Genomic DNA, 7,119 nt, shown 5'->3' with positions numbered 1-7,119 from the left:
ATAGGATGTGGATGAGGATGAGGATGAGGATAGGATGAGGACGAGAATGAGGATAGGATGAGGATAGGATGAGGATGAGGATAAGATGAGGATGAGGATAGGATGGGGATGAGGAAGAGGATGAGGATAGGATGAGGACGAGAATGAGGATAGGATGAGGATAGGATGAGGATGAGGATAAGATGAGGATGAGGATAGGATGGGGATGAGGAAGAGGATGAGGATAGGATGAGGACGAGAATGAGGATAGGATGAGGATAGGATGAGGATGAGGATAAGATGAGGATGAGGATAGGATGGGGATGAGGAAGAGGATGAGGATAGGATGAGGACGAGAATGAGGATAGGATGAGGATAGGATGAGGATGAGGATAAGATGAGGATGAGGATAGGATGGGGATGAGGAAGAGGATGAGGATAGGATGAGGACGAGAATGAGGATAGGATGAGGATAGGATGAGGATGAGGATAAGATGAGGATGAGGATAGGATGGGGATGAGGAAGAGGATGAGGATAGGATGAGGACGAGAATGAGGATAGGATGAGGATAGGATGAGGATGAGGATAAGATGAGGATGAGGATAGGATGGGGATGAGGAAGAGGATGAGGATAGGATGAGGACGAGAATGAGGATAGGATGAGGATAGGATGAGGATGAGGATAAGATGAGGATGAGGATAGGATGGGGATGAGGAAGAGGATGAGGATAGGATGAGGACGAGAATGAGGATAGGATGAGGATAGGATGAGGATGAGGATAAGATGAGGATGAGGATAGGATGGGGATGAGGAAGAGGATGAGGATAGGATGAGGACGAGAATGAGGATAGGATGAGGATAGGATGAGGATGAGGATAAGATGAGGATGAGGATAGGATGGGGATGAGGAAGAGGATGAGGATAGGATGAGGACGAGAATGAGGATAGGATGAGGATAGGATGAGGATGAGGATAAGATGAGGATGAGGATAGGATGGGGATGAGGAAGAGGATGAGGATAGGATGAGGACGAGAATGAGGATAGGATGAGGATAGGATGAGGATGAGGATAAGATGAGGATGAGGATAGGATGGGGATGAGGAAGAGGATGAGGATAGGATGAGGACGAGAATGAGGATAGGATGAGGATAGGATGAGGATGAGGATAAGATGAGGATGAGGATAGGATGGGGATGAGGAAGAGGATGAGGATAGGATGAGGACGAGAATGAGGATAGGATGAGGATAGGATGAGGATGAGGATAAGATGAGGATGAGGATAGGATGGGGATGAGGAAGAGGATGAGGATAGGATGAGGACGAGAATGAGGATGAGGATGAGGATGGGATGAGGAGGAGGATGAGGATAGGATGAGGAGGAAAATGAGGAGAAGGATATGATGAGGATGAGGATAGGATGAGAACAAGAATGAGGACGAGGATAGGATGAGGTTGAGGAAGAGGAAAGGATGAGGACGAGAATGAGGCAACTTCCCCCTTGGATTTTGAATTCGGTCACCCTCCTTGAGTCCACTCTAGGCTTTAATTTTGGACGGTGCAATGAAGACCATATTGATTGCAAATCATAGAGTTCATTTATTCTGAAATTAAAGACAAACAAGACACATTAAATTCTAATGGAAAATGTTTTAGGACAACATAAATGTGTCCTAGCCATTTGAGTGCATGGCCGTGCCCTATTAAAAGGGTTGGGGGTTATTTGCCCCATGCTGGCCCACATGTAAAGTGATGTAATGAAAAAGATGACTCCCTTGGTTTGAGCTTAGGGAAGTTCCTTTGATGTCTTGAATGAGTAGGCTAAGTGCATTGTTCACTTGTTTGGCTCTTGCCCTTGTCATGGGCCCACCTATATTCCTCAACTCATCCTTAGGTTCATTCGGGTTCACATCATCCCCTCCTTCTTGAAGAGATTTCGACCTCGAAATTAAGTCTCCATCACCTACATCAAAAAAAGTTAAGTCAGAGACATTAAAAGTAGCACTTATGTTACCATACTCACTTGGAAGTTCAAGCTTGTAGGCATTGTCATTGACTTTTTGTAGCACTCGAAATGGACCATCTCCTCTTGGAAGAAGTTTGGATTTCCTTTGTTCAGGAAACCTTTCCTTCCTCATATGTACCCAAACCCAATCTCCGGGTTCAAATAACACTTGTTTACGCCCCTTGTTGGCTTGTTTTGCATAGCTTGCGTTCTTTTTCTCAATTTGAATCTTGACTTGCTCATGTAATTGTTGAACATATTCTGCTTTGGCCCATCCATCCTTGTGCTTCAAAATAGATTCATTAGGAATAGGCAACAAATCAAGAGGTGTTAGTGGCTTAAAACCATAGACAATTTCAAAAGGAGAAAATTCAGTAGTGCTATGAGTTGCTCTATTGTATGCGAACTCAACATGAGGTAAACACTCCTCCCATGACCTTAAATTCTTTTTTATTATGGTCCTTAAGAGGGTGGAAAGAGTCCTATTCACTACTTCAGTTTGCCCATCCGTTTGGGGATGGCAAGTAGTTGAAAAGAGGAGCTTAGTGCCAAGCTTCCCCCACAGGGTCCTCCAGAAGTGACTAAGGAACTTGGCGTCCCTATCACTCACTATGCTTTGTGGTATTCCATGGAGTCTTACCACTTCCCTGAAAAATAAGTCAGCAACATGATTAGCATCATCAATCTTTCTACATGGAATAAAATGTGCCATTTTTGAAAATCTATCAACAACCACAAAGACTGAATCATTGCCTTTCTTTGTCTTGGGCAGCCCCAAAACAAAGTCCATGGATATATCCATCCAAGGTGAATCTGGGACGGTTAATGGGGTGTAAAGGCCATGTGGCATGATCCTTGACTTAGACTTTTTACATGTTATGCATTTTTCGCAAAAGTTTTGCACGTCTTGTTTCATACGTGGCCAATAAAAGTGTTCTTTCAACATGTCTAAAGTCTTTTGTACACCAAAGTGCCCCATAAGACCCCCCTCATGGGATTCCCTTACCAAAACATCCCTAATGGAGCTTTTAGGCACACACAATTGTTTTTCTTTGAATAAAAATTCATTGTGCCTAAAATATCCATTATGGGCCGAATGCACACAAGAAGCATATATTTGTGAAAAGTCTTTATCATGTTCATATTGCTCCTTTATGCATTCTAGACCAAATAGTTTGGTCTCCAAAGTGGAAAGCAAAGTATGCCTCCTAGAAAGGGCATCGGCCACCACATTGGCCTTGCCTTTCTTGTGTTTCACCACATATGGGAATTGTTCCAAGAACTCTACCCATCTTGCATGTCTCTTGTTTAACTTACCTTGGCCCTTAAGATACTTAAGGGATTCGTGATCACTATGAATCACAAACTCCTTAGAGAGTAGGTAATGCTGCCAAGTTTGTAGTGCCCTTACCAAGGCATACAATTCCTTATCGTAGGTGGAGTAATTAAGGGCTGCCCCACTTAACTTCTCACTGAAATAAGAAATAGGATGACCTTCCTGCATTAACACAGCTCCAATTCCAATGTTAGAAGCATCACATTCTAACTCAAAAGATTTAGCAAAGTTTGGAAGCAATAAAACAGGTGCACTAGTAAGTTTGGCCTTAAGTTGGTTAAAGGCCTCTTCTTGTCTTTCACCCCAATGGAAAACAACATTCTTTTTAACAAGTTCATTTAGGGGTGAAGCCAAGGTGCTAAAATCTTTAACAAACCTCCTATAGAAGCTTGCTAATCCATGAAAACTCCTAACCTCAGTCACGGTTTTGGGAGTTGGCCAATCTTGAATGGCCTTAATCTTTTCTTGGTCCACATGGACCCCATTAGCATTAATTTTAAACCCAAGAAAAATCACATGATCCACACAAAAAGTACATTTTTCCATATTGGCATACAACTTTTCTTTTCTCAAAACAATCAAAACAGCCTTTAGATGTTCATGATGCTCATCTAAAGTTTTGGAGTAAATTAAGATATCATCAAAGTAAACCACCACAAATTTACCCAAAAATTCTCTTAAAACATGATTCATTAAACGCATGAAAGTGCTTGGGGCATTGGTTAGCCCAAATGGCATAACAAGCCACTCATATAAACCATAAGTAGTTTTAAAAGCTGTTTTCCATTCATCACCTTCTCGGATCCGAATTTGATGGTAGCCACTTTTTAAATCGATTTTTGAAAAAGTTGTGGCTCCATACAATTCATCCAACATATCATCTAGTCTAGGGATAGGATGTCTATACTTTACCGTTATGTTATTTACGGCTCTACAATCAGTGCACATCCTCCAAGTACCATCCTTTTTGGGTACCAATATGATTGGAACCGCACAAGGACTTAGGCTCTCTTGAACCCATCCCTTTTCCATCAATTCCTCAATTTGGTGTTGGATTTCTTTGGTCTCGGTTGGGTTACACCTATAGGCTGGCCTATTAGGCAAAGATGCACCCGGTATGAGATCAATTTGATGCTCAATACCCCTCAATGGTGGCAACCCGTGAGGTACTTCCTTTGGAAAGACATCACCAAATTCCTGCAAAAGATTTTCAACAAACATAGGCAAACTTCCTTCATTAGAAGGGTTAGAAGTTAGGCAAAACTCCCTACTAAAGAGTAGGTATAATGGTTGCTTTGAAATCAAAGCTTGCTTTATCTCTCCTTTTGTTGCCATATAACTCTCTTTTTTTGTCATCTCACTCTTTTTGCTTTTGCTTGTTTCTTTCTTTTCACTCATTTTGATTTTCTTTTCACTTGGCTTTTCACTCAAATTTTCTCTCTCCCTTTCTTTTCTCTCCAACTCAATCTTTTCTCTCAATTTTTTTTGATCCTCACTCACTTGCTTAGGAGACAAAGGTGATAGCACAACCTTGCGGTTTTGGTGCTCAAAAGAAAACTTGTTAGTTCGGCCATCATGTGTGGTTTTCTTGTCATATTGCCATGGACGGCCCAAGAGCAAATGGCTAGCATCCATGTCCACCACATCACACACAACCGAATCCATGTACTTCCCAATTGAAAAACAAATTTCAGCTTGTTTATTGACAATCATTTCCCCAACTTCACTTAACCATTGCAAACGGTAAGGAGTGGGATGTGACTTAGTCACAAGATTAAGTTTTGACACCAATCTTGCACTAACCACATTAGCACAACTTCCACTATCAATAATTAGTGAACATAGCTTACCATCCACAATACATCTTGTGTGAAAGATGTTTTCTCTTTGACTTGCATCCTCCTCCTTGATTTGGCTTCCTAAGAGCCTCCTCACCATGAACAAGTCACCTTCGGGAATGGTAACACTTTCCTCCTCATGATCATCTTCCTCCTCATCACTAGAGTTCTCGGATTGAGACTCCACTTCCCCATTTCTTATGATCATAGTTCTCCTTGTAGGACATTGAGAAGCAATATGTCCAAGGCCTAAGCACTTGAAGCATTTTACATCTCGGCTCCTTTGATTAGAACCCATTGGTTGTTTGCCTTGGCTTGTGGCCACGGCTTCTTTGGTAGTTGATGCACTACCTTTGAATGATACTCCCTCCTTCTTGGTTCTATCCACCCATTTGGAACTTTGAAACTTTGAACTAGAACTTGAGGAAAATTTTGATTTTCTCCTCTTAAGTTGTTGCTCCACTTTCATGGCTTGTTGAACCAAGTCATCTAATTCAACATAGTGTTGAAGCTCAACAACATCTTGAATTTCTTGGTTTAGACCATGCAAGAACCTTGCCATTGTAGCCTCCCTATCCTCCTCAAAGTTGGACCTTAGCAAAGCTAATTCCATCTCTTTGAAATATTCATCCACACTCTTAGACCCTTGAGTGAGTCTTTGGAGTTTGTTGTGGATATCCCTTTGGTATGAACTAGGGACAAATCTCCTCCTCATTAACACTTTCATTTCCACCCAAGTGTTAATAGCCTCGGCTCCAGCCCTCCTTCTCTCCTTATTGAGTTGATCCCACCAAATCAAGGCATACTCCTTGAACTCAAGAGCAGCCACCTTTACCTTCTTACTCTCTTGGTAAGAACTACATTCAAACACTTGCTCCATCTTAAGTTCCCATTCTAAATAAGCCTCCGGGTCATTCTTCCCAATAAAAGTGGGAACCTTTATTTTAACTCCCTCAAGTCTTTCCTCCCTTCGTGCCCCTCTCCTTGCTCTCCTTCTTCCTCCTTCCTCCTCACTTGAATAACCATTTTCATGGTATCCAAACCTCCTATCATTTTCTATTCTCATTTGTTCCATTTCTCTTCTTAGAGTCTCAAATTGTGTTGTCATCCTAGCAAAAAGTGTTGCTGACCTAGGAGACATGATTGGGCTCCCACTTTCACTAGACATTTTCTCTCAACCTCACTTTGTGTTTCACTCAAGTATTTGGTAGAAGATGTAACTCTCAAACTCACTTGTGTTTCACTCACACTCACTTCTCCTCCACGGCTTCTTGAATGAACCAAGGCAGAATCACTTAATTGTGAAAGAAAAACACCCAACTTAACAAGAATTGTGACACGGTTTTGTGTATGAAATTTTGGACACTTTTTGGTTTTCGGTTTTGACACTTAACACTTTGTTTTTGGGACTTTTTGGTTTCGGTTTGGACACTAGAAACTTTGTTTTTGACACTTTGTGTTTGGTATTCGGTTTTGACACTTGACACTTTGTTTTTGGGACTTTTTGGTTTCGGTTTGGACTTGTTTTGACACTTTTTGGGTTTTTGTTTTGGAATGTAAGGAAATAATAAAATGACTCACGGTTTGGGAGATAATTTTGACACTTTTGTGTTTGGTTTTTGTTGTTTTTTTGGAATGGAAATAAGAAGACTCACGGCTAGAAAGAAAATTTTTGACACTTTTGTTTTTGGTTTTTGTTTTTGGGATGTAGGAAATAGGCTATTGACTCACGGCCAATCAAGAAGAAAATGTTTGACACACCAAGCAAGAACCTTAGCTCTGAATACCACTTGATGAGAACCTCTTCAGGAGATCCTTTTTACAACAATCTATCTTGTTTGGTGCAAGGGAACCCACGGTTTTGATGGGTTATTTTTGAAGATGAACTTAGGCCGAATTGAATTGTTTAGGATAAAAGAAGATGGTTAAGGTAGAAGGGTGATGGCGCCACAACAAAGATG

This window comes from Lupinus angustifolius, chromosome LG15, assembly GCF_001865875.1.
Source record: "Lupinus angustifolius cultivar Tanjil chromosome LG15, LupAngTanjil_v1.0, whole genome shotgun sequence".
NCBI classification, from domain to species: Eukaryota; Viridiplantae; Streptophyta; class Magnoliopsida; order Fabales; family Fabaceae; genus Lupinus; species Lupinus angustifolius.
This window is presented reverse-complemented; position numbering follows the sequence as displayed.